Source organism: Anomaloglossus baeobatrachus, chromosome 6 (genome assembly GCF_048569485.1).
Source record: "Anomaloglossus baeobatrachus isolate aAnoBae1 chromosome 6, aAnoBae1.hap1, whole genome shotgun sequence".
Classification (NCBI taxonomy): Eukaryota; Metazoa; Chordata; class Amphibia; order Anura; family Aromobatidae; genus Anomaloglossus; species Anomaloglossus baeobatrachus.
The window spans coordinates 377,453,572-377,479,999 of record NC_134358.1 but is presented as its reverse complement, the minus strand read 5'-3'; positions in this window follow the sequence as shown (position 1 = coordinate 377,479,999).

Here is a 26,428-nt window from a genome sequence, read left to right as displayed (position 1 = left end):
TGTCACTTTTCATGCGCTTTAAATGCAGCCCCCGCTCTGTCTATGGGAGAGGCTGCATCCAGAGCGCATGAAATCTGCTTTTCACTACGGACTGCTTCTGCAGCGATTTGAAGCGCATGTGTGCTGTTAAAATCGCTGCAGAAATTTCTGCAGGGCCAGAACGCAACGTGGGCACATAGTCTTAAAGAGCAGAAGAAGAAAAAATCGGTATCTCTGGAAAGGTTTAAATAGTTAAGTCATCATTGGGAATGCTTTTTTACATTATGAGCAGTAACAAGTTTTCAGCATAAAGTAATCTCTGGCACAATCTCTATAGTCTGGTGTGAGCAGCTCTCATCTCTAACCTCCATTCTGTAATGTCAGAATGCTTGTACACAGTTATATTATACGTCATTAGTTTGACTTTGCCTTTAAACATGCTGCTCTCAGATGAAGTAGCAAAAACCTGCTGACAGATTCCCTTTAAACCGGCTTCTTGTATTATCAGTCCAGGGGGCATTCGTACCAGTGATTGCGATCTCTGTAGCACTATTATACAATTGTTAGGACTGCCCACTGGACTGAAAATTCCAGTTTTAGGACAGATTATACTGAATCTTTTCTCACAAAACTTTAAATCAATCTAATCTGCTCCCTTGATTTTAGAATATGCCAACATTTTCATTGACTGGTTCCCTTTTTGAATAGGACACACTTGGTTTTTTTTTTTTGTTTTTAAACTTATTTCCCTTTATTGAACTGTACTTTAGGTATTGCAAATCAGATAAAGTCACATTTAGGCTCTGTGCGCACTGGGAAATGAAATTTCCTTGCGTAAATTCCGCATGCTCTCAAAGATTACCGCACCTGCGGTAAAAAACCGCGGGAAACCGCACCCGAAAACCGCATGCGGTTTGCTGCGGTTTTACCGCGGTATTGTTCGCGGTATTGCCGCGGTTTTGCCGCGTGCGGGTTGGGATGTGCTTTATTGCATTCAATGCAATAAAGCACATTTGAAGAAAAAAAAAAAATACATTTAATTCTGATAGTAGATAGACAGAAGAATAGAGGGATAGATAGATAGACAGACAGATGGAGGGATAGATAGAGGACAGATCGCTGCATTTCCCACGGTCGGCAGTGAGTTCACATTACCGGCCGTGGGAAATGACCGGTAATTACCTCTGCTGTCTGCTGCTTTCATTCAGCGCTGTGTCTGTGACAGTCGCGGCTGGATGGAAGCAGCGCAGGACGTCGGACCTGTGGATTACGCCGGAGCTTTGTTTGGGGGGGGGGGGGGGGGGGGTTAATAAAATGGTGAACGAGGCTTGTTGGTTTTATTTAAAATAAAGGATTTTTCGGTGTCTGTGTTTTATTCACTTTACTTACGGGTTGATCATGTCAGCTGTCACATAGACGCTGCCATGATCAATGATGATCAATGATGGTCCCCCACCATCATTAACCCCTTGTATTACCTTGCCACCACTGCTACACAGTGGCAAGAAGAGCCGAGGACACGCTGGTAGTGCCGCATAATGCATGCGACAGTGCCGGGGCAGCTGCGGCTGATATTCTCGGCTGTGGGAGGGGGAGTGAGGCAGGGGACATTAACCCTGCCCCTCTCCCTCCCCAGCCTGAATACCGGGCCGCCGCTGTGTGTTTACCTCGGCTGGAAGGTAAATATGCAGCGGAGCCCACGTTTTTTTTTTTTTTTCTCTAGATTTCTGTTTTCTTTCTGTGTGTTCTATGTGTCTGTGTCTGTGTGATCTATGTCTGTGATGTCTGTGTGTGTGTGATCTGTGTGTGTTTACTCTCTGCACGGCTTCCTCTTCCTGTAATGACATCACTTCCCTGCAAAACCGCAGACAAGCGATGTACATTACCGGAGGTAAACCGCGAAATACCGCAGGGAATAACGCAGGAAAACGCAGTGAACCACACAGAATTTGCTGCCTGCGTTATTCCCTGCGGGATTTCATGATTAACATTGGAGTCAATGGAGTGAAATCCCGCAGAGATGTGCGGAAAAGAAGTGACATGCACTTGTTTTTGCTGTGGGATTCCCGCAGCAAAACATGCAGCTGTCAAATTCCGCCCAGTGCGCACAGGATTTTTTTTCTCCATAGGATTTGCTGGTGATTCACTGCAGAGATGTTATGAACATTTTCTGCAGCGAAACATGCAGCAAATCCGCGGAAAATCCGCGGCAAAATCCGGTAAGTGCGCACATAGCCTTAAAAAGCAGAACCATCCAGTTGCGGATTATATTCAATAGACCGTCCTCTGTGAACCGACAAATCCAATCAAAGCATTACATTTTTTTTTTTTAATTTATTTATTTTTTTAATTAAAAAAAAAAACAACAAAAAATAAAATAAAATTATAACAATGGGGACACACTTGTTGTTCTGAAGGTAGAGGTTCGCAGACTGGATTCATCTTGTTAAAGAATACATGGCTGTTTAGCCACAGCATGGAGACCATTGGCAACTTTGAAATGTTTAAGGAACCTTTTAAAAGGATTAATGTAAATCAGTGCAGAATATAAAAATGCCTGCTCACTGGCAATGTTGTGTAATGCAAACATTAAATGCCAAATTTTATACTAGTCTGTAATACTGATTTATGCAAAGCTTGTTGAAACTACAAACATCTTAAAGAAATGTCAAATTACATGGCCTATAATACTTCTGAAGAATGGAGGCGTGAGGAGCTCTAGGCACAGAGAAAAGGCAGACTGGCTTGATTCAGCCATGGCTCAATACTAGAGATGAGCGAACCAGCCGCGGTTCGGCTCGAGTTCGGCTCGTCGAACGGAGGTCTCGTTCGAGTTCAGTTCGACGAACCGAACTCGAACCGCATAGGAAAAAATGGCAGGCAATCACAAACACATAAAAACACCTAGAAAACACCCTCAAAGGTGTCCAAAAGGTGATAAACAACTCACAACACAAACACATGGGAAAGTGACAAGGACATATACTCATGCGAAAACAAAAGAGCTGGACAAGGAAAAAGAGGAGGAGACACAGATATAGGCATGGCACGCCCTTCTAAAATCATGTAAAACACCGCAAGGTGACTCCAAGCGGAGTCTCCCTTTTTTCCAAAAATTGGGCCACACACACACACACCCCTTCAGTGGCAGCACTTGTGCCCCAGTTGTACACTTCACAGCTAGATTTGCATCAAGCACATTCAAAAATACGCCATACTTAACCGTCCCCAGGATGACCCCGGGGTAGGTAGCAAAGTCTTTCCTGATCCCAGCTCTGTGCATCTTGGATCATTTTTAAAAACAATGTAAGCAAGGGTTACTCCAAGCTGAGTCCCCCCTTTTTTTCCAAAAATTGGACCACATACACATTCACCCCTTCAGTGGCAGCACTTGTGCCCCAGTTGTACACTTCACAGCTAGATTTGCATCAAGCACATTAAAAAATACGCCATACTTAACCGTCCCCAGGACGACACCGGGGTAGGTAGCAAAGTCTTTGCTGAACCATGACTTGTTCATCTTGGCTCCTTTTTAAAAAAAAAAAAAAAACAGCAAGCAAGGGTTACTCCCAAGCGGAGTCTCCCTTTTTTTCCAAAAATTGGGCCACACACACCCCATCAGTGGCAGCACTTGTGCCCTAGTTGCAAACAGGATGTTTTGATTTGCATCAAGCACATTCCAAATCCACAAGCATTTACTCTCCCCAGGATGACACAGGGGTAGTAAATTCCTTGTGGATGCATGACTTGTTCATTTTGATGAACGTTAGTCTGTCCACATTGTCACTGGACAGACGCGTGCGCTTATCTGTCAGCACATACCCAGCAGCACTGAAGACACGTTCAGAGACAACGCTGGCAGCTGGACATGACAAAATCTCCAAGGCGTAAGTGGAGAGCTCTGGCCATTTTTCAAGATTTGAAGCCCAAAATGAGCAAGGCTCCATTTGCAAAGTCATGGCATTGATGTTCATTTGGAGATACTCCTGTATCATCCTCTCCAGCCGTTGACTATGTGTCAGACTTGTTGTCTCTGGTGGCCTTGCAAAGGAGGGTCTAAAAAAAATTATGAAAAAATTCAATAAAATTGCTGTTACCAGCACCAGATACGGTGCTACTGGTACGGGTAGACTGTTGAAGATGACGAGACCGTCCCATGTTTGTCAAGTTACAACTGGGAGATTCACTACCTGCACGGTTGTTTGGTGGAAAAGCCGAGCTAAGATCGAGTAACAGCTTCTGCTGATACTCCTGCATACGTGCGTCCCTTTCTATGGCTGGAATTATGTCACAAAATTTGGACTTGTACTGGGGATCTAATAGTGTGACAAGCCAGTAGTCATCATCACTTCTAATTTTGACAATACGAGGGTCATGTTGGAGGTAGTGCAGCAAGAAGGCGCTCATGTGTCTTGCGCAGCCATGCGGACCAAGTCCACGCTGTGTTTGTGGCATAGAGGTGCTAACCGTTCTTCCTCTGACATCTCCCTCCAACCTCTTTCAACTGAAATTTGACCAAGGTCTCCCTCATCCGCTGAGTCTTCCATGTCCATGGACAGTTCGTCTTCCATTTCTTCATGTTCTCCTGCACCTTCCTCAACATTTCGCCTGCTACCATGTTCCCTTATTGATCCCTGTCCCCCATGGTCCCATGCCTGCCGCTTTGGTGATGATGAACGCCTGGACCTTGGTGATGTTGTTGTGTCTTGCGCATATGAATCCTCCTGTAGTTCCTCCCCATCCTGTTGTCCCACCCCCTGACTCCGAATAGTGTTTAGCGTGTGCTCCAGCATGTAAATTACTGGAATTGTCATGCTGATAATGGCATTGTCAGCGCTAAACATATTCATCGTCATGTCGAAACTGTGCAGAAGGGTGCACAGGTCCTTGATCTGAGACCACTCCATCAGGGTGATCTGCCCCACCTCTGCATCTCGTTGGCCCAGGCTATACGTCATGACTTATTGCACCAGGGCTCGGCGGTGCTGCCACAGTCGCTGTAACATATGGAGAGTCGAATTCCAGCGTGTCGCCACATCGCATTTCAGGCGATGAACCAGCAGGCCGAAAGACTTCTGGAGCGATGCAAGTCGCTCAGCTGCGGCGGTTGAACGGCGGAAGTGAGCAGACAGTTTTCGTGCCCTGGTCAGAAGGCCATCTAGGCCGGCATAGTGTGTTAAAAATTGCTGGACAACAAGGTTCAACACGTGAGCCATACAAGGCACGTGTGTCACCTTGCCCAGGCGAAGGGCCGCACCCAGGTTTGCAGCATTGTCGCACACGGCCTTACCAGGCTGCAGGTTGAGTGGAGACAACCATTTATTAAACTCAGTCTCCAGAGCTGCCCACAACTCAGCCGCTGTGTGACTTATTCCCAAGACATGTCAAGCTAAAGACCGCCTGATGCCGTTGTGCTCTGCTGCCAGCATAGTAATGAGGGGTGCGTGATTCCTTCTGCGCAGTGAGAACGCTGGTGGCCTGACCAGGCAGGCTTGAGGTGGAGGACCCAGATGAGGTGGAGGAGGCAGAAGCAGTGTCGGAACTTGGACAGAGGATTGACACACAAGTCGTGGGGACGGCAAGACTTGTGCAGCAGACCCTTCACCATCTATCACCATAGTTACCCAGTGCCCAGTCAGCGACATGGACCAGTAAGCATGGACAGGGACGTTACAAGTATCGGTGGTGAAATGCACCCGTTCACACACAGTTTCTCAAGGAAGCGGTGATGTTGTGTGCGACATGCTTGTGTAGCGCGGGCACACCTTTCTTAGAGAAGTAGTGGCGAATGGGCATCTGGTACTGGGGCACAGCGACAGACATAAGGTCTCTAAAATCCTGTGTGTCCACCAGGCGGAAAGGCAGCATTTTGGTAGCCAAGAGCTTACAGAGGGATAAAGTCAACCTCCTTAGCTTTGTCATGGGTCGCAGGAAATGGCCTTTTATTTGTCCACATCTGAGGGATAGAGATCTGGCTGCTGTGTAGATGGTGTTGAGTAGGGTGTCCCTGGAAAAATGCAGCTTTGTGAGGAAAGTGCAGGCGTAGACATGATGTTGCCTTCATCCAACGTTGGTGCTATCGATGTCTGAGAGAACTGTACACACGTACTTGTTTCCCCTTCCAAACCAACTGATGACCTACCAAGCAAACTGCCTGTTGCGGTTACAGTGGTGGAAGTTGTGCGTGGAAAACCAGTTGTGACAGCTGTCCCCACAGTCCTAGAAGATGAAGAGCGCGCGGATGCACTGGAAGGGGCAGGCGGTGGATGGTTCGCTCCGCTAGGCCGCATTGCAGCACGGTGAGCTTCCCACTGGGACGTATGATATTTATTCATATGACGATTCATGGAAGAAGTTGTCAAACTGCTGAGGTTTTGCCCTCTACTAACAGAATCACGACAAATTTTACAGATCGCAAAAGATCGGCCAAATTATGTGATGTCTCAAAAAAGGACCAGGCTAGGCAAGGTTTAGAGGGCATGCGACCTGCTGAGCCCCCCCCCCCCCCCCGACTAGTGCTCCAAGGAAGAGTGGTGGCTGAGGATACAGTTGTAGACGTGCTACCAGTGCTCCGACTCTGTCCAGGAAGGCGCAAGGTAACTTCGTCAGTTGCATCCTCCTCCACCGCCTCTGTTGACCTCCTCGAGTGCCTGACTGTGGGTTGACAGTAGGTGGGATCTAGAACTTCCTCATCAATTGTTGTTTGCACTCCCCTCACTTTCAGACCGAGCCTCTTCTTGCCCTGACCAAATATTTAAGTTGTCATCCCAATCTGGTATCTGCGTCTCATCGTCATCAGTATGTTCCTCATTGTCTATAATAACAGGTGTTACAGTTTGTGAAAAAGGGTCAACATTATGCTCAGAAACGTGGTCCTCACGGCCTGAATCAGAGTCACAAAGGTTCTGGGCATCACTGCAGACCATTTCCTGGTCTGTACTCACTGTAGCTTGGGAGCAGACTTCTGATTCCCAGGCTATAGTGTGACTGAACAGCTCTGCAGACTCAGCCATCTCAGTTCCACCATACTGTGCAAGGTGGATGGAGACTTCAGAGCTGGGAGAATGCAAGTTTGATTGGGATGACAACTCAGAGGACTGGTGTTTTTTGGATGCGGTAGTTGAGGTGGCGCAGAGGGCACTTGTTGGACCACTTGAGATCCATTCAAGCATTTTCCTTTTTTGGCAATCATCTACCTTTTTGTTCCAGTGTTTCGTGTCCGTAAAAAAGGGAGCACATCGGATTGTCCACGGTAAGTAGTAGACATCTTCCAGCAAAAGTAAGATGTCTATCTTCAGCAGATGTTAATGGAGCTTTGCCACCTTCCCCACGGACAAACCCTTTTTTTCCTTTTCCAACACGCCTCTCCCCCTTTCCACCAGCATCTGTCATTTTGCCACTCATTTTGATTGCGACAAGATTGTGCACTTAAAATGTGGTAGTAAAAATTGAGGTGGTGTAGATTTCAGCGGTGGTCTAGCTTTATTAACCGCAGAATAAACAACAATAATCCCTGACAATGCAACTACGTCACTTAAACTGGCAGCATAGTTTGCTAGTATAATGGCTTAGTAACAATGAGTTTGAGTGTGCAAAGGGCAGGAGGGTACAGTGGCAGGGTTGTGGGTCTGGGTAGAGGAAAGGAAGCCTCCCTTTCTATCCCTCCTAATGGGGAAATGCAGCGAGGAAATCCCTGACCTTAGCTACACGGACGCTGTCATCTTGTGTAGCTGTTAAAATCTGTTTTCACGGACCTGACTGTCACCTATGGCTCTGACCCTGCCGGTATTAGCCCTTACAAGGACTAATAGAAACTTCTATCCCTATTCTGTATAGCGCTGTGTATAGAGCGTACACAGCAGTATCGGAGACAGGAGCTACGCCAGCTGTGACTGACACCAAGACGCAGAAGGCAGATAATGGCATGCTGGAGGAAAATGTCCGTTTTTATAATGCATGGACATGTGACATGGACATCCTATCACACATGCCGTTGCTTCTCTGGCTAAAAGTCTACTTAGCTGTGTGTGTGTCTGGGATTGGCTGACATGCTGGCCTCCCCCACTACACGCGCGCGCTTAGGGAAAGAGGACAAGGAAAAAAAAAAAAATGGCGATCGCCATTATCCAAACAGCAGTGATCTGAATGCGCTGTTCCCGCACACTATACGCTGAAATTTCATAATGGTGTGAGTCACAGAGTGACTTACACTATTACAGCGGAAAGCCAGCTAGGAATTAGCTGGTCTTTTTGCTGGTAGAACCGTTCTTGAACGTATCTAGAACTATCGAGCTTTAGCAAAAAGCTCGAGTTCTAGTTCGATCTAGAACAGCCCCCAAAATCACTCGAGCCGTGAACTGGAGAACCTCGAACCGCACTCAACTCTACTCAATACTTCTGAATGTCCTTAATGCTTCGGTCTTTACTGCAGGAATCACGCTGTACGGTATATAGGAGGCAACAGTGGGTAAAGACAAGCTGCCAAGTCAGACAAATGGGAAGACCGACGACTAGGTTAAGGCTGTGTGCACACGTTGTATTATAGCTTTTTTTTTTTTTTTTTTTTTTTTTGCACCTTACACATTTTCCATAATCTCTCCAATGTAAAAATCCTCCATTGGTATAATAAAAGGGACATGCATATTAATGCAATTTAAAATGAGACCAATCTTTGATCTATAGAGATTGATAATGGTTAAAGTGACACTTAATCAGAAAATGCTGTCCAATAAGCTTCAGAGGGTGCAATTTTATTAAGTAAATGGGGGAGGGGAAAACTTGATCCCCCTTATATTTGATAACCAACAAAGGTAAAGCAGACAGCTGTGGGCTGATATCGGACTGGGAAGGTCCCTTGTTATTGGGCCCTTCCCAGCCTAAAAATACCAGCCCAAAGCCACCACAGAACTAGCACTTAACATTAGGCATACAAATTCTTGCCCTTTGCCTTGGGGCAATGGTAGTTGGGCTCAGCTCCCTTAAAGCCTCGGAAATATTAATAGAAAAGGGGTCTATAAGACAACCCCATTGCAAAAAATGGAAAAACAATTTTTTTGAACCCAAAGCACTCCTCATGCAGGTCTGCTAAAGTCCAGGGTTTCCAACATAGTCCACATGGATACCTGAAAGACCTATAAAGAGAGAAGTACCTGTAAATTAAAAACCAGAGACTGCTTTCTAATAAATTAGTGAACTTGGGACACTGTTCCTATGTAGTACAGCAGTTCCCATGATCCTGATTACCTGCATTGAATGGAGCTTCTGAACAAGGCTCTATAGCCTTTGTGCAGCAGCTAGTCCTGGCTCATGTTGCGTGCCGTGAGGCCCCAGACACTGATGAGCAGTGACGTCTGGAACGTTACTGGCTCTTCAGTTGCTGGGTCTCCTGGAGCACAATGTGATTCTGGACTGGCTGCTGCTGAAAAGCAATGGAGCCTCGTTCAGAAGCTCCATACCATTCAATGCAGGTAATCTAGGAACATTTTTGGAACTTGCTGAACTGTCAGAGCTAGGAACTTGCTTTCTAATTGGTGAACAGGTTTCAGCCTATTGTTTTTATTCATTTTTTTTTTGGGCTCTTTGAGATTTCCAGTCATGGACTACAGCAGACCTGCATAGATATTTAATAATTAAAAAAATCCCCTTTTTCAAAGCCATAATTTTATTTTTTTCCGGCAATATTGCTTTGAGAGCTTTTTTTGCATTACGAGTTGTACTTTTGAATGACATCATTAGTTTTACCGTATAGTGTATTAGAAAACGGGAGAAAAAAATATCACCACACTGACATTGGGGGAAAAAAAGTGCAATTGCGTAATTGTTTGGGGGGTTGTCTTTTTATTCAGTGTTCACTATATGGTAAAACTGTCAGTGTGATGCCTCAGGTCGGTGCGTGTTCGTAGATACTAAACATTTACCGTATTTTTCGCTTTATAAGACGCACTTTTGTTCCCCCAAATTTTGGGGGAAGTAGAGGGTGCGTCTTATAAACCGTGTGTGTGTGTGTGTGTGTGTGTGTGTGTGTGTGTGTGTGTGTGTCAGACGTTTGTCCAGAGTAGCCCTTTTGTTGCCATTTTCCAAGACCCCGTAGCGTTCACTTTTTGGATCTGGGGCTTAGTGACAGCTTATTTTTGGGCACTTGAGCTGGCGTTTTTAATGGTACCATTTTTGTTAAAAAAAAATTTGTGCTGACCGAAAAAAATGTAATTCTGGCGTTTTGGAATTATTTTTATTTTTTTTTTTTCACCGCGCAGTGTGCGGATCAGATTAATTGATTTTATATTTAGATTGGGCATTTCTGAATGTGGCAATAACAAATGTTTTTTTTTCTTTTTTTTTTATCATAAAAAGCTCCACAGGGTGTAATTTTATTAGTGTGATATATTTTCATGATGAGATTATCTGTTATCTATTTTTAGTGTTCATTGGTGTCCAAAAACGCATGTGAAAACTTTTCAAAATGTCTGAGATGTGTGACAATTTCTGCATCTAAATACTTGTGTGCACATACCATAAGTCATATAGTTGTCAGAAATGGTATTCCTCATGTAAACTGTTTATTCTTAAGTTCCTGAAGCAGGTGCAGTTTAGAATTGGATTCACTGCTATCATTTTCAATGACCAAAGCAGTTAAGTCCATATGTGGACAAATAATGCAGCATATTAGCCAATCGAACTACATGCTGCTGATTGTCTCTAGCAGCATTTGTTTAGTGTGTGGACAGTTTTTGTGATGTCCAAACACGACTCTTCGGAAGCATATTGAGAATATACACTGCTCAAAAAATTAAAGGGAACACTAACACATCCTAGATCTGAATGAATGAAGTATTCTCATTAAATACTTTTGTTCTGTACAAAGTTGAATGTGCTGACAACAAAATCACACAAAAATAATCCATGGAAATCAAATGTTTTAACCAATGGAAGCCTGGATTTGAAGACACACAAAATGAAAGTGGAAAGTCAAAATGGAAAACAAGACTGTGTGTGTGTGTGTGTGTGTGTGTCTGTCAATGTCCATGTGCCAGTATGACCTCCATACAATACCTGGGCATGCTCCTGATGAGGTTGCGCATGGTTTCCTGAGGTTTCCTGAGATTTCCTCCCAGACCTGGACTAAAGCATCTGCCAAATCCTGGATAGTCTGTGGTGCAACGTGACATTGATAGATTGAGCGAGACATGATGTCCCAGATGTGCTCAATTGGATTCCGGTCTGGGAAACTGGCGGACCAGTACATAGCTTCAATGTCTTTATCTTGCAGGAACTGCTGACACACTACAGCCACCTGAGGTCTGGCATTCTCTTGCATTAGGAGGAACCCAGGGCCAACCAGCCGTGAGACATATGCTCTCACAAGGGGTCTGAGGATCTCATTTTGGTACCTAATGGCTGTCAGGCTACCTTTGGCGAGCACATGGAGGGCTGTGCGGCCCTCCAAAGAAATGCCATCCCACACCATTACTGACCCACTGCTAAACCGGGTGTGAAGGATGTTGCACGCAGCAGATTGCTCTCCACGACGTCTCCAGACTCGCGTCTGTCACGTGCTCAGTGTGAACCTGCTTTCATCTGTGAGGAGCACAGGGCGCCAGTGGCAAATTTGCCAATCTTTGTGTTCTGTGGCAAAAGCCAAGCGTCCTGCACTGTGTTGGACAGTGAACACCACCCCCATCTGGACGTCGGGCCCTCATACCATCCTCATGGAGTCTAACAGTTTGTGCAGACACATGCACATTTGTGGTCTACCTGAGGTCATTTTGCAGGACTCTGGCAGTGTTCCTCCTTGCAAAAAAGGCGAACGTAGCGGTCTTGCTGCTGGGTTGTTGCCCTCCTACGGCCCCCTCCACATCTCCCCTGGTGTACTGGCCTGTCTCCTGGAAGCACCTCCATCCTCTGGACGCTACGCTGACACACTGCAAACCTTCTTGCCACAGCTCACATTGATGTGCCATCCTGGATGAGCTGCACTACCTGTGCCACTTGTGTGGGTTGTAGAGTCCGTCTCATATTGCCACGAGTGAGCACAACCAACATTCAAAAGTGACCAAAACATCAGCCAGAAAGCATTGTACTGAGATGTGGTCTGTGGTCCCCACCTGCAGAAACACTCCTTTGAGTCTTGATTGCCAATAATTGCCATCTGACTATTCCATTTACACAGCACCATGTGACATTGATTGTCAATCAGTGTTGCTTTTTAAGTGGACAGTTTGATTTCACAGAAGTTTGGTTAAGGCTATGTGCGCACTAGAAAATGGATTTTGCTTAAGAAAAATCCGCACCCTGTGGCAGAATACTGCACCCGCGTCAAAAAACGCAGTAATAATGCACCCGCAGTATTGCCGCGGGTTGGTACATGTGTTTTTAATGCATTCAATGCAATAAAGCATATTGGGGAAAAAGTCATTTCCTTCTGAGATAGAGGACAGATCTATCTGTCTATCAATAATCGACACGCTGCAGTTCTCCCGAGCGGTAGTGTGTTCACATTACCGGCCATGAGAAATAACCTGTAATTACCTCTGCAGGCACGTTGCGAGGCTGCATTCAGTACAGTGCCAGTAGCGGCTGGATGCAAGCGTCGTGGGACCTCGGTGGATTACGCTGGAGCTTTGTTTTGGGGGTTAATAAACGGGTGAAAGAGGGGCTTTTTGTGTTTTATTTAAAATAAAGGATTTTTCGGTGTGTTTATTCACTTACGGGTTAATCATGAAAGCTGTCTCATAGATGCTGCCATGATTACGCTGTGACTTAGTGGCGGCGATGCGCTGCCATTAACTCGTTATTACTCCGAATTGCCACCGCATCACGGCAATCGGGAAGAGCTGGGGACATTCTGGGACTGTCGCATAATGGATGCGACAGTCCCGGGGCAGCTGCGGGCTGATATTCTGGGCTGCGGGGGGCATTAACCCTGGCCCTCGCCCTCCCCAGCCTGAGAATACTGGGCCGCTGTTGTGTGTTTACCTCGGCTGGACGGTAAAAATACGGCGGAGCACACGCATTTTTTTTTTTTTTTTTTTTTGTTATATGTATGTTTGATTTCTACGTGTATTCTATATACGTGTGTGTGTGTGTGTGTATTTACTCTGCTCCGCTTCCTCTTCCTGTCCTAATGATGACATCACTTCCCTGCAAAACGCAGGCAGTGATGAGCATTACCGCAGGTAAACTGCGGCTATACCAAGGGTATACTGCACATCATTTGCTACCTGCGGTATACCCGCCGTGTTTCGCAATTACATTAGTGAATAGAGGGAAATACCGCAGGTACCTGCGGAAAAGAAATGACATGCACATTTTCTCAAATTCTGCATAAAAAATGTTCTTGAGAAAAAAACGCAGTGTGCCCATAGCTTTTTTTTTTTTTCTCTCCCATAGGTTTTGCTGGGAAATGTCTGCAGAAAGGTTACAAACATTTCTCAAATTTCTGCAGCAAATCCGCGGGTAAAAACGCAGTGTGTATAAGGCCTAAATTGGAGTTATATTTGATTGGCTAAGTGTTCCCTTTAACTTCTTAAGTAGTGTATTAAGATGCATATTGGCCCTGCAGTGGGCTTCTTCCAGAGTCTGTATTTGGGCTTGTCAACAAAATACAGATGTGGACAGGATATCCAATATAAGGGATATTGACATAATTTCAGTTTCAATTGGGTGAATGTATAATTTTTTTTTTTTTTTTTTAAATATTCTACACTGCAAGAGCAAGCTGTAAAATTTTGAATATGTCATTGGAGTGCATCTTTCTCTTGATCTGATGTGCAGGATGACTGAAAAATATTACAATAAAGGCCCTGGGTGGAGCATCTGGTGGTCTGATGTATTACGCTCAGAACCTGAATATCGGCTTAGGCAAACAATCTCAGCTCTAGCTCACAAATACCCCAACAGGTTGTGACTTAATTATCCTGACTGAAAAAATCTGGCAATTTCTTTGTCACAATTTGTTTATTATGTAATGGCCTTTAGCTCTATCTGGAGCCATGGCCACTTGATGGATAAACGCTCTGTAGGAAGATCTATCTTGTGCAAGCCTGGTTACTTAGTTTCACCAGGTAGTATAAGCCATAGAGTTGCTGGTCTTCCTTTTTGCCATGTTCCTTCTAATTTTCTGACCATGATGTCCTTTCCAGTGATTGTTTACTTTGTATGTGTCCAAAGTAGACAGGTCGTAGCTTGGTGATGCTTGCTTTGAGTGACATGTCTAGCTTGATTTGTTAAAAAAAATGTAGTCACATTTTTTTCTTATGTATTTGTACGGAGTAGGTGTCCCATGTTTGAGCTTTCCATCTTTACACTCTGTAAGAAGTCTTTAATTTCATCTACGCTCATTGCTATCAATGTTGTAGGATCTGTATATTTGATTTAAACTTGTCCAGCCTTCCTGAAAATTTCTTCTGCATATAAATTGAAGAGAAATGGTGTCAGGATGTAGCCTTGTCTGATACCTTGCTCTACTTTTGAGCAGGGTGGATTTGATTTAAATCTAACTGATTTAAATCACTAGTCAGTAAGGCTTGATTTAAATCAGTGATTTTAAATCAAAGTTTCTACCTAAACTAGTTCTTGCTACTTTAACATGCAAGTAGATGAAGATTTTTAGAATCCCTTTTTATATTACTTTTTTCTCCCCAGTTTAATGGGTTAATCATTCATATTTGGACACCACTGTTCTGTTGTACTTAGGAAGGAGAAAAATAATCCTGACCTTAATAACAATTTAAATAATTTATTCAACTGAAACAATAACTACATTACAGCATAAGTTATTTGCTTAAACAAACATCTATGTTTGTTAACTAATTTGGCTAAACAAAATACTACTGTCCCTGCTGTCCTCTGTAGCTCACTTGTCATCTTCATCATCATCTTCTTCTTTGTTCCTATTCATAATCTGGAAAAGAAAAACAAGCTTTCCTGCTTTATTGGGTCCCAACCGATTTCTCAATTTAGAATGAATGAGTCCAAAGGAATAGAATATTCTTTCAACGCCTGCAGAAGAAGCTACTGCTGTTAAAAGTGAAATCATTACTTGAACAGTCTCTAAATCCAAGCGCTTAAGTGACTTCCACCAGTTTACTGGTGTGACCTTCCTTAAAATATCTTCAGCAAACATATATTTCTTGAATGGTTCCCCCTTAGCTCTGAAGTTTATTATAGTTGGCATTAAAGATGGATGATAGCTATGACATGGGTATCCAGCAAACTCCTCTTCCTCAGCACTTAGGTTTCGACCCTGATATTGGATATTGACAATATTTGCCAAAAAATGAGCTGGAGTCAGTGCTTGTCCCATTCGTTTGTTTACTGGTTGTAATTTAATTCTGTCCATGTGTAGTTCTGTTTTTAAGTGTTCACTCAGTTCCTTCCAAATTTCAACAGCATTCGCAATAAAACAGCTATTTTTCTGTATTTTGTTTAAAGCTTGATGGGTTTCAGGAGGCTCAGCATATGTTCAACATTTCTCTTAAGCCCAATGTTGAGGATTTTGGCCGTGACAGTGCCATCTATTTTATCTCGATTTTCTTCACAAAGTGTCATCAGAATAGGCCAATTTTTTATATACTGCTCAAAACAGTCCACCACAGAGTTCCATCTAACATCTTGTGGGAGCGTTAGCTTGGTTCCACCAATAGTTTTCAGAGCTGCTGCAGCAAAATGATTATTACGGAAGTATTTAGCAATTTCAACAACATTAGCCTTTATTTCTGGAACACTTAAGTCTTTGGCTAAGAGGTGCAGCAAATGAGCACTGCAACCATATGTTATTAGCAGCTTTGTATTCCCTCCCTGCTCTTCTAAATCTCTTCTCATCTTGGATACGTTTGCAGCATTGTCAGTGACCAAACTGCGTACTAGACAATTGAATTTTTGTTCACATGTCGTTATAGCTTTTACTGCCACTTCTTGTAAGTATTCTGCTGTGTGTGCATTTCCTGACGTATCAGTTGTTTGTGCAAGGAAAACTTTACTTTCTTCTGTTGTTATACAAGCACATACAATAGGATCATTGTGGACATTACTCCACCCATCAATACTTAGGTTAACAATTTTACCCTCCAGAGCTGTTGCACATTGCTCCATTTCTCTGTCATACACTTGATCCAGCAGTTTCCCTGCAACATCAGCTCTGCTGGGTGGACTGTATCCTGGTCTCAGTGACTGAGCCATATTAATGAAATGTGGGTTCTCAGACGGAAAGAGTTGATTGATGAAAAAATTGCCCAGTTTATTTATGCAATCAACTCTTTTTTTCTAATCTGCTAGTTCTTATCACAAACCTATCTATGGTGGTTCCAGGAGGTAAAGGTTTTTCTTCCTTTTGGGTGATGGTGATATGTGGCTGTGGGTGTCAGATGAAGATGATGAAGATGATGAAGATGATGAAGATGAAGATTAACTATCTTGGATGGATAACTCTGAAACTGTAGAACAGGATGATGGTGATCTTGGAGGTGGATAGTTTCCAGAATCCATGAATTCCCCTAAACAAAAAAAGTCAATGCTGTTATTTTATTGTTTATTATACAATTTCTGCTTATTGTACACAACACATCACTGCCCCTGCCCCAAAAGGAATATTTGTTTTTCTTCATAACTGTACCAAATGACAGTAACATGCATAATAATAATAAGAAATATATTTTTTCTCACACATGACAGTTCAGTCTTTAGAAATAGGATTCAATAAAAATGTTTACCAACCTGAATATCCTGCCTGTTCAGAAGTTTCTTTGGTCATCTTCATCACCGCACTTCTCATGATGTTGCCTCATTCGCGCCACCAGGCCTTGCATCTTTGTTTCATCGTTTGCATTTTGCACGCATGCCTGCCTTACCGATAGGCGAAGGAGCTTCAATAAAATATTCTCAAACTGGGTCTCTTTTACGGCCTGCTGCCATTATAAGGAAAGAATGTAATAAACCTCAGATCGTACACACAAACAGATCCAGACTTGTCTGTCTGTGGCTATGCTGCAGTATTGTGCTCAAAGTTTCACTTTCACTTTCTTGTCTGCTTGCCCTTCCTCCTCCTCCTTACACTTTTTAGATTCACATTCTTCTTGTGTTGTGCAAATCTATTCCACTCCAAACAATCAAACATATTGTCTAACTTCTTGGACTTGGCACTGAAGGGGTTGATTCTGTATTCATAGGTTTGTAGAACAATAGGATTAAGGTCTTTTTCTCAACTCTGTTCATGTTGTAATATGTTTGCCGTGAAGAAGAGGCTGGGACCTCTGCGGAGTCAAATTCAGTTTTGAGAACTGCGTAAGTAAAGCGAGCGTCTGTGATAATATAGGAGAGAAACTGCCCACTAATCCTACAGAATCCTCTGGAAGAGCATGGCATTGTGAATGTTACACATATACAGCCTTTATTCTACTGAGTTAAACAACTCAGCTTTATCTCATGATGGAAGAACCTTTGGATGGTAAAATATTTTTCCTCAAAAAGCAGTTTATTGAAAAAAATCCGATTAAAATCAAAAAAATCCTTTTTTTTTTTAAAAAAAAAAAACATTGATTTTTATCCACCCTGCTTTTGAGCCATGCTGTCAGTGTTCCATTTGGACTGTTTCTTGGTAATGTAAAGGTTGCTGCAGATTTGGCACGCCCATATCCTTCATGGTATTCCAAAGTTTCTACTTATCAACAGTCAAAGGCTTTGCTGTAGTCGTATAGGAAAATGGAGATTATTTTTTTTTTTTTGTTCCTTTTCTGAATCCTGTGTTCCTCTGGTAGGCTCTTGCCATCTTTGTAGGATCTTCAAAAGTATTTTGCTGTTGTAAGTCGTGTACAGGTTGGGCTCCCCAGTATACAGCACAACCACACACCAGGAAAGTGACTCTAGGCAGTTGGTTTGATGATTGCTTTACTTTACCAAAACAGAAAGGCATCCATAAAACAGAATCGAAATACAAGGCCTAAGGCCGACACCTCCGTGCAGCGCCAACCATAATGGCGACTTGTCACCTCACCAATTTTTGCCTAGCCAAGGGACTGCCTGAACAGTCACCCAATACCTGGAAATCCCTCTGGGAAGTCTGTGTATATGTATGCCCTACCAGTGGTGCAGCACAAGAGATTACAACTTATCCACCTAAACATAAACAAATCCCATAACCCCAACCCCCCACCCACCACCTGAATACACTTAATTGCTTAAGCCTCACAGAAGGCAGATGGTAAAAGTGGTAAGGCAAACCACACAGCTCAGCAACAGTCAATGCAAACGTTTGGCGCCATCCCTTTAAGATTTTAAATGTAACTGTAAACTGACACAGCAGAGCGGCAAATCATACTGTGTCTATAGCAAGCCTAACCAGAACAGGTGTGTTTCTTTTTTTTTGTACCAACAGTGTAGTGTGTGTGTAAGCCGTGCACCGGGGTGGGCTCTTTAGGATACAGCGAAGTCACGAACGAGAAATAAACGGCCTCAAAACTAGATTAACTAACAAAAGTGCTTTACTACAATTTGAATATGAATGCAATCAAAACAGGGGAAGAGATTCAAGGAAAATCCACAAACACTCAGCGAAGAGGCTGAGACCCTTGTGCTATACAGGGTGGCGCCTTACAACATGAGACTACTACAATATATACACTATATGTTACTTACAGGCATGACTGGATATTCCAACCACCAACTACCTATTAATACCCTTTAAATATGAAAAAAATTGGATGGGTGTGAAATACAAGCCGCCCACGGTATAGCAAAAACAGTTTACAAACTTAAAATAAATTTACTCTAACCCCCAATTGACTATTCCCCTGCCCCAATATAAATATAGTGCCCTTTAATGGAGGATTTGTCCCAAGATTCACCTTGAATAACCAAACAATTTACTATATACAACGGCTGCTTAGCAAAGAGCATAAAAACTTAAATAACAGATATTTTGTTCAATACAAGTTCCCTCCTGGATGAGCTCGATTTATGCCCTAAAGTCTGTGATGGGTCTTAGTAACATCCGGGTGTGAGGTCGTTGTGGTCCACAGAGAAACCTCAATGGCAAAGATTTAAATAATGTAGTCGTGGAAACGATAGTACCAAATGGTGATTGTGCAGTAACTGGCCTGACAGGGTTACTATGCCTAACTAAACTAACTACAGGCCCTGCCTCAGTCTCAAATATTCTGGCGCCAAACTGATGTAAGGTGCGTGCACGGTTACCCACTGCGATGGCGCAGTGGGCCTTACTTATCTTACCGACCCGGGTCTGCTCTGGACAATGTCTGAAATACGCAGTCAGATGAGAGGCCTCTCCAACAGATGACCAATACTGTTTGTAACTATGGCTGGTCTCCTTGACAACATCTTATCAACTTCACGATAGCTTCCTTTTAGCAATCTTCTCCCATCTGGTAAGGATTCAGATACAGTCACGGTCAGCTCCACTCTGCCACAGCTCTGGTAAAGATGATAGATTTCTACTCGCAAATATTCTCTCTTCCCTCTTCTGCACGTCCTCTGTCTCTGTATTCATTCACTGCCAACTGCCAACCGCTTCCAAGATGGCCGCTGCTCTACTTCCTGTGATGTACTTTTTTTTTAATCCACCTGTAGCTCCGCCCCTATCTGAGCTACCTATTGCAGTCTTTCATCTGTGCTGAGAAACCGCATCCTCTTATGGTTGAATAATGACATTTTTGTCCCTTTTATAAAGTATTATCACATTACTGACAGCTGCAGGTTATAATGTTACATACAATAAATACAGTTCACATTTATGAGACACGAATATATACGTCTAAACTATGCTTGTGAGGTGATACAGGGGCTTGCCATGCACATCTTTAACCAGGTACATATTTCTGGCCGTTAACAATGGGAGCTGTTTCACCATCTCACACGTGCACACTGCCCTGAGCCAAAGCCTACCATAACCAGGTAATATGGTGTCCATCTGCCATAACCAGAGACTTGGCGATCCTGTCATGGTGAACCAGTATAGCCAGCAAATGCAGAATGCTAAATCTCCAGCAGAGGATGCTGCTCAAATGTGTCACGGTCCTCCTTGCTAAACTCCCACATGAATCTTCTCCCAATTCCCTTAAATATTTCTGCAACGGCTCCCTGCCATTGCGCATGTCTCTCGCTTTCCCTGCAGCTCACACAGCTCCTCCTCAGCCCCTTAAAGGGGTGGTTCACCCATATTTTTTGTCTAGATCGATATTATATTGAGAAACAAGGTTTCTCTCAAATACCTTCTGTTGTCAATAGTGCCTGTGAGAGGCGCTATTGCAGACCGCTGCTCCCCGTCCAGTGACGTACCCGTCCAATGCTGCCTCGTCACATCCGTGCAGCCGGCTGCATTCTGAGCCCATCTGCTCCCTGCTCCTCCTCCCTCCTCCCTTACAGCACGTCTCTTGCTTGCAGCATTCTGCGAGGAGAGAGGAGGGAGGGGAGAGCAGGAGACATGCCATGCTGTGCTAGGAGGGAGGAGGGAGGGGGGGAGCAGGAGACGTGCTGTGAGGGAGGAGGGAGGAGGAGGGGGGAGCAAATGGGCTGTGACAGCGGTGAAACACCGCTCACAGCTCAGAATCTGGAAGACTGTAGCCGGCTGCACGGATGTGACGTGGCAGCATTGGATGGGTACGTCACTGGACGGGGAGCAGCGGTCTGCAATAGCGCCTCTCACAGGCACTATTGACAACAGAAGGTATTTGAGAGAAACATTGTTTCTCAATATAATATCGATCTAGACAATAAAAAATATGGGTGAACCACCCCTTTAAGTCCAGTGGAGAAGTCTGTTTAGCAATATCTCAACAGTGGCCTCTTGTGGCTGATCAGTAACATTGCATACAGTGAACAGTAAGTGTTTTGCAGTGGTTCTGTGGATAAAGGTCACTAATACACTCGCCCTCTCACTGTCATGAGGTATGAGTGCAAAAAGTAATTTCCATACTCTGTAGCATCTCCCTTTGGAATAACTTGTGACTTGCGTATGCAATAAGGAAGTCCTGAAAATGTAACATTTAGGGGAGTGTTTGAGGATTAAAGTTTTAAAATAAATAAATTTAGGAACTGAGATTTGGTGTTCAGCCTCAGTCCCATGCATTGTCTTGATGCAGTACCGTATGTAGTTATTTCACTTTTTTAATTGGTGCAATTGCCGCTGATTTCATCTTGCAGTCATGAGGGCTTTGGCCTTTCCATTGCTTGTTGATCCAGCAGAAGAGATTACCTAAATTGAAAAGGTTCCCAGTTGGCAGAATGTTCCCGTTCTTTGGAGTGGTTACAAGGATGGGTTGTGTGGTCGATTGTCAAGTACTTTGAGTGAGATAATAAAAAAAAAAAAATAAAAATTTTGCCCTGCATAAATTAGCAAAAAACAAATGTAAGTTTAATTTTTCTAGGTGGACAGTAGAAAAGGGAACTTGTCTGGTGCAATATGCACCCAGAACCAATTTTGGGTGCAATTTGCTAATCCCTGCCTAACCGTCCCTGTAAACACTAGCATAGATTAGGAATACTTTTTCTAAAGATGTTTAATATCTTATCTTACGCTAATGAGCACTGGGACTAGTCCCCTGGGCGTTGCTTCCCTTGCTAGTCGGCTTCATTAGCATGTTACTACTCTCCTGTGGGTGTGCTAACATGCTAATGAACGTGCAGCGTCAGAGGATGATCTCACCGTCCGACGCTGGATTTCGGCTCAATGCACATGATCCCGGAGTTTGGGACATGCGCACTATGAAGCTGGGTGTACGCGTCCTGGGTTCAAACTGAAGTAGTGCGCATGACCGAAGCTCCGGGGTCATGCACACTGAGCTGCAATCCAGCGTTGGACACGATGGCAGCAGAGAGGTGATTGAGATAATCCAGTGACGCTGCATATTCACTAGCATGTTAGCACACGCATAGATGCGTACTAACATGCTAATGGAGCAGGCAAGCCGGGGGAAGTAACACCTAGGGGACTAGTCCCCGCGCTCATTAGCATACGATAAAATCTTTAGAAATACTTTTTTCTAAAGTTTTCTCTTTATCTATGCTCGTGTATACAGGGATGGTTAGGCTGGGATTAGCATTATGCACCCAGAACTGCCCGTGGTTCTGTATGCATATTAGACCTGACAGGTACCTTTTTGAAGCTTGCATTTCAGAACATTCTACCACACTAATCCCCCTATGATAGGGATATTTTTAAGTTATTAAATGACAGCAAGCTCAGTAAGTGACACATCACTGGAATCAGTCTTTCTTTACATTATGCTGCACTCAGATGGAGTCCCTTTTTTAAGAGCCTATGCACTATTCTGAGGTTTTTTTTTTTTTGTTTAACTGTGCTGATTACCACAAAAAACTGGAGATTTTAATTGGCTGAAGTAAAAATGTATATATTTTATTAATCAATCATAATACAAAATATAGAGAAAAATGTAAAGACAAAAACACCACACAATTAAAAACAAGGTGCATTGATGTTAACAAGGGAAGAAAGGGAAGGGAAAATTCCACCCTATCCTAATCCCACAAGAGGCAGACACAACAGTGTATATTAAAGGGTGTATCAGGGGAGTACAAGATATAACCATATAACTATGTTGGTAACCAAGGGTAACAAATAATATACAAGGGGACAGGGTTATTGCACATGCCAATGTATTTAATTTACTATATTGCCCTATGTCCCAGCCATAATTATACAGAAAAAATCATTACCCAAAAAAGGATGGTAAAAAGTTCTCACCCATGATGCAGTGGCCCCACCGATGTGCCTCTATCTGCCTAGAACCTCCGACGCGCGTTTCGCGATGTTACTTTTACCGCTTCGTCCGGGAGAGTCACAGCCTGAAGGATTTCCTAGTCCCAGCGAAGTGAATAAGGTTTGTGACGTCTCATACACACTGCTTATGTTTACTTGCAGATTTGCAGCAGCTTTAAATCTGCAATATGTTAATTTCCAGTGTTTTTGCTGCAGATTGTACTTGTACTAATAGAGGAAAAAATTGATACCAAAAAAGTGGCTTTTTTTCTGCAGCAGGTTTTTTTGTCAAGAGATACAGAATAGTGCAGAAAGATCTGCTGCAAATACTCAGTGTGCACATACTCTAACTACCTGTACTGGCTTCACTGCGGAATTTTGCTCTAATTACTCGTACAGTTGTACGCAGGCAAGACCGTGGAGCACGGTTCTTGCCTGTCCATTTATTCAATCATGTATATAGGGCTCAATAGGACACATGGATTTTTGTCACTGCTACTGTCTCCTTTGTTTTTGTTTCCATACCGTGTGTATTTTTTGTATTGCTTTTTGCTGTTACAAACCTTTTCTGCAGTAACAAGTGCAAAGTCATGCAGCTGTGACATGGACCCTTGTGGTAAGATGCTGCTGCATATGCTTGGGTGTTTTGAACTCCTGAATTAAACCTCCATTGCAAATGGCATCTGTTACATGGGGGTGGGGGGCGGCGGCGCTGCTATACTAAACAAATGCTGAAACAATGTATGAAAATGTAATGTCAATCCTAAAATGGTAGCATTAGTCGCCCTGCCTGAACCATCACACCGCTCAACAGATCTAAAAATGAAACCAGTACTGGTCTTGGAAAGTAACAGCACATCCAAATATTAATACTAACAAAACACCTGGACATTTTGTTGTTGCCAGAATTGTACTGATGAGTGGAATCCCATTGCTAGGTCACTTACCACAGAAACAAACTAAAACCTTGTCAAATGTCTTTTTTTTTTTTTATTTTTTTTTCCCCTATACAATTTCACCGCAGTTGGCATATTTTTTAGTGTGTGTGTGTGTGTGTGTATAGATGTATTTTAAGAAATAGATATAAATAGATTTTTATTGTACAGACCATTGAAGGCATCAAAACTATGAATTAACACATGTGGAATGAAATACTTAACAAAAAAGTGTGAAACAACTGAAAATATGTCTTATATTCTAGGTTCTTCAAAGTAGCCACCCTTTGCTTTGATTACTGCTTTGTACGCTCTTGGCATTCTCTTGATGAGCTTCAAGAGGTAGTCACTAGAAATGGTTTTCACTTGACAGGTGTGCCCTGTCAGGATTAATAAGTGGGATTTCTTGCCTTATAAATGGGGTTGGAACCATCAGTTGTGTTGTGCTGAGGTCTGGTGGATACACCGCTGATATATAAAGGAATAAATATTAAAAATTTGTGTTCTGTTGGTGTTCTGTTGTAGTTGTTCTGTTGTAGTTGTTGTTGGGCTGCTTTTTTTTTTTTTTTTTCTTGCCATAATACAAATTTCTAAGTAAAGAAAAACGAGTGGCCATCATTACTTTACTTTAAGACATGAAGGTCAGTTAGTCCGAAAAATTGGGAAAGCTTTGAAAGTGTACCCAAGTGCAGTGGCAAAACCCATCAAAAGCTACAAAGAAACTGGCTCACATGAGGACCACCCCAGGAAAGGAAGACCGTCACATCTGCTGCTGAGGATAAGATCATCATTCACCAGCCTCAAATTGCAGGTTAACAGCAGCTCAGATTAGAGACCAGGTCAATGCCACAGAGTTTTAGTAGCAGACACCTCTAGAGCAACTGTTAAGAGGAGACTTTGTGCAGCAGGCCTTCATGGTAAAATAGCTGCTAGGAAACCACTGCTAAGGACAGGCAACAAGCAGAAGAGACTTGTTTGGGCTAAAGAACACAAGGAATGGACATTAGACCAGTGGAAATCTGTGCTTTGGTCTGATGAGTCCATATTTGAGATCTTTGAATCCAACCACCGTGTCTTGTGCAGCGCAGAAAAGGTGAACGGATGGACTCTACATGCCTGGTTCCCACTGTGAAGCATGGAGGAGGTGTGATGGTGTGGGGGTGCTTTGCTGGTGAGACTGTTGGGGATTTATTCAAAATTGAAGGAAAACTGAACCAGCATGGCTACCACAGCATCTTGCAGCGGCATGCTATTCCATCTGGTTTGCGTTTTTAGTTAGACAATTTTATTTTTCAACAGGACAATCCAAACAAACCGGCTGTGTAAGGGCTATTTGACTAAGAAGGAGAGTGAAGGGGTGCTACGCCAGATGACCTGGCCTCCAGTCACCAGTCCTGAACCCAATCAAAATGGTTTGGGGTGAGCTGGACCGCAGAGTGAAGGCAAAAGGGCCAACAAGTGCTAAACATCTCTGGGAACTCCTTCAAGACTGTTGGAAGACCATTTCTGGTGACTACCGTATTTTTCGGACCATAAGACGCACTTTTTTTCCCCCAAATGTTGGGGGAAAGTTGGGGGTGCGTCTTATGTTCTGAATGTAGGGCTGCGGGGAATGAGTGTGCTGCGGTGGAGTGGGTCATCGGGGGCACGAGCAGGCTGTAGCAGCCTGCCGTGACCACGTGGACCCGCTCATTTAATATGCACGCCCGTCATCCCGCCCATCATCCCTCAGCGCTGAAGCCGGCACTGACAGGTGGGCGGGATGATGGACGAGGAATAAACAGTTGGCCCGCATGATCACCCCTGGCAACTGCAGCCTGGAGTGATCATGTGCGGCTGTATTCACTGCCCCCCGTGCATCATCATCATTGCGGGGGGCAGTGAATCAGTACACATTACTCACTGTTCCCCCTGCAGCGCCGTGATCTCCTGTCTGTGCCGGTCAGCTGACTTGCGATGGAGACTAGCGGCGCGCCACAGCGATGACATCATCGCTGTGCTCACGTGTCCACACGCAGCCGTCGGCACAGACCGGAGGAGATCGCTATGCTGCAGGGGAACGGGGACGGCTCCACTCAGCGGCACTGCCGCTGACACAGACGGTAAGAGGAGCGGTGCTGCAGGGAGAGAGGTGAGGTAAGGTGAGTATGAACGTTTTTTTTTTTTATGTGCCACAGGATGCGGCCATACACCAGGATGATGCGGGTATATGAGCAGCCTGGGCAGTGTATGAGCAGCCTGGGCAGTATATGAGCAGGACATTACCCCATAACAGTGTCAGCAGCAGATCCTCGCCCCATAAGTGTGTCATGACCACATTTTTTGCTTAAAATTTTATTTTCCTATTTTCCTCCTCTAAAACCAGAGTGCGTCTTATGGTCAGGTGCATCTTAGTCCGAAAAATACGGTACCTCTTGAAGCTCATCAAGAGAATGCCAAGCGTGTGCAAAGCAGTCATCAAAGCAAAAGGTGGCTACTTTGAAGAACCTAGAATATAAGACATATTATCAGTTGTTCCAATTTTTTTTTTTAAGTATTTCATTCCACATGTGTTAATTTATAGTATTGATGCCTTCAATGTGAATCTACAGTTTTCAGAGTCATGAAAGTAAAAACTTTGAGCAGGTGTCCAAACGTTTGGTCTGTACTGTGTATGTATGTATGTATGTATGTATGTATGTGTGTATATGTATGTATATTATATTATATTATATTATATTATATATATGTGTGTGTGTGTGTGTGTGTATGGTAAATGGCCTGCTTTCAGATATTAGTTTCTGGGGCT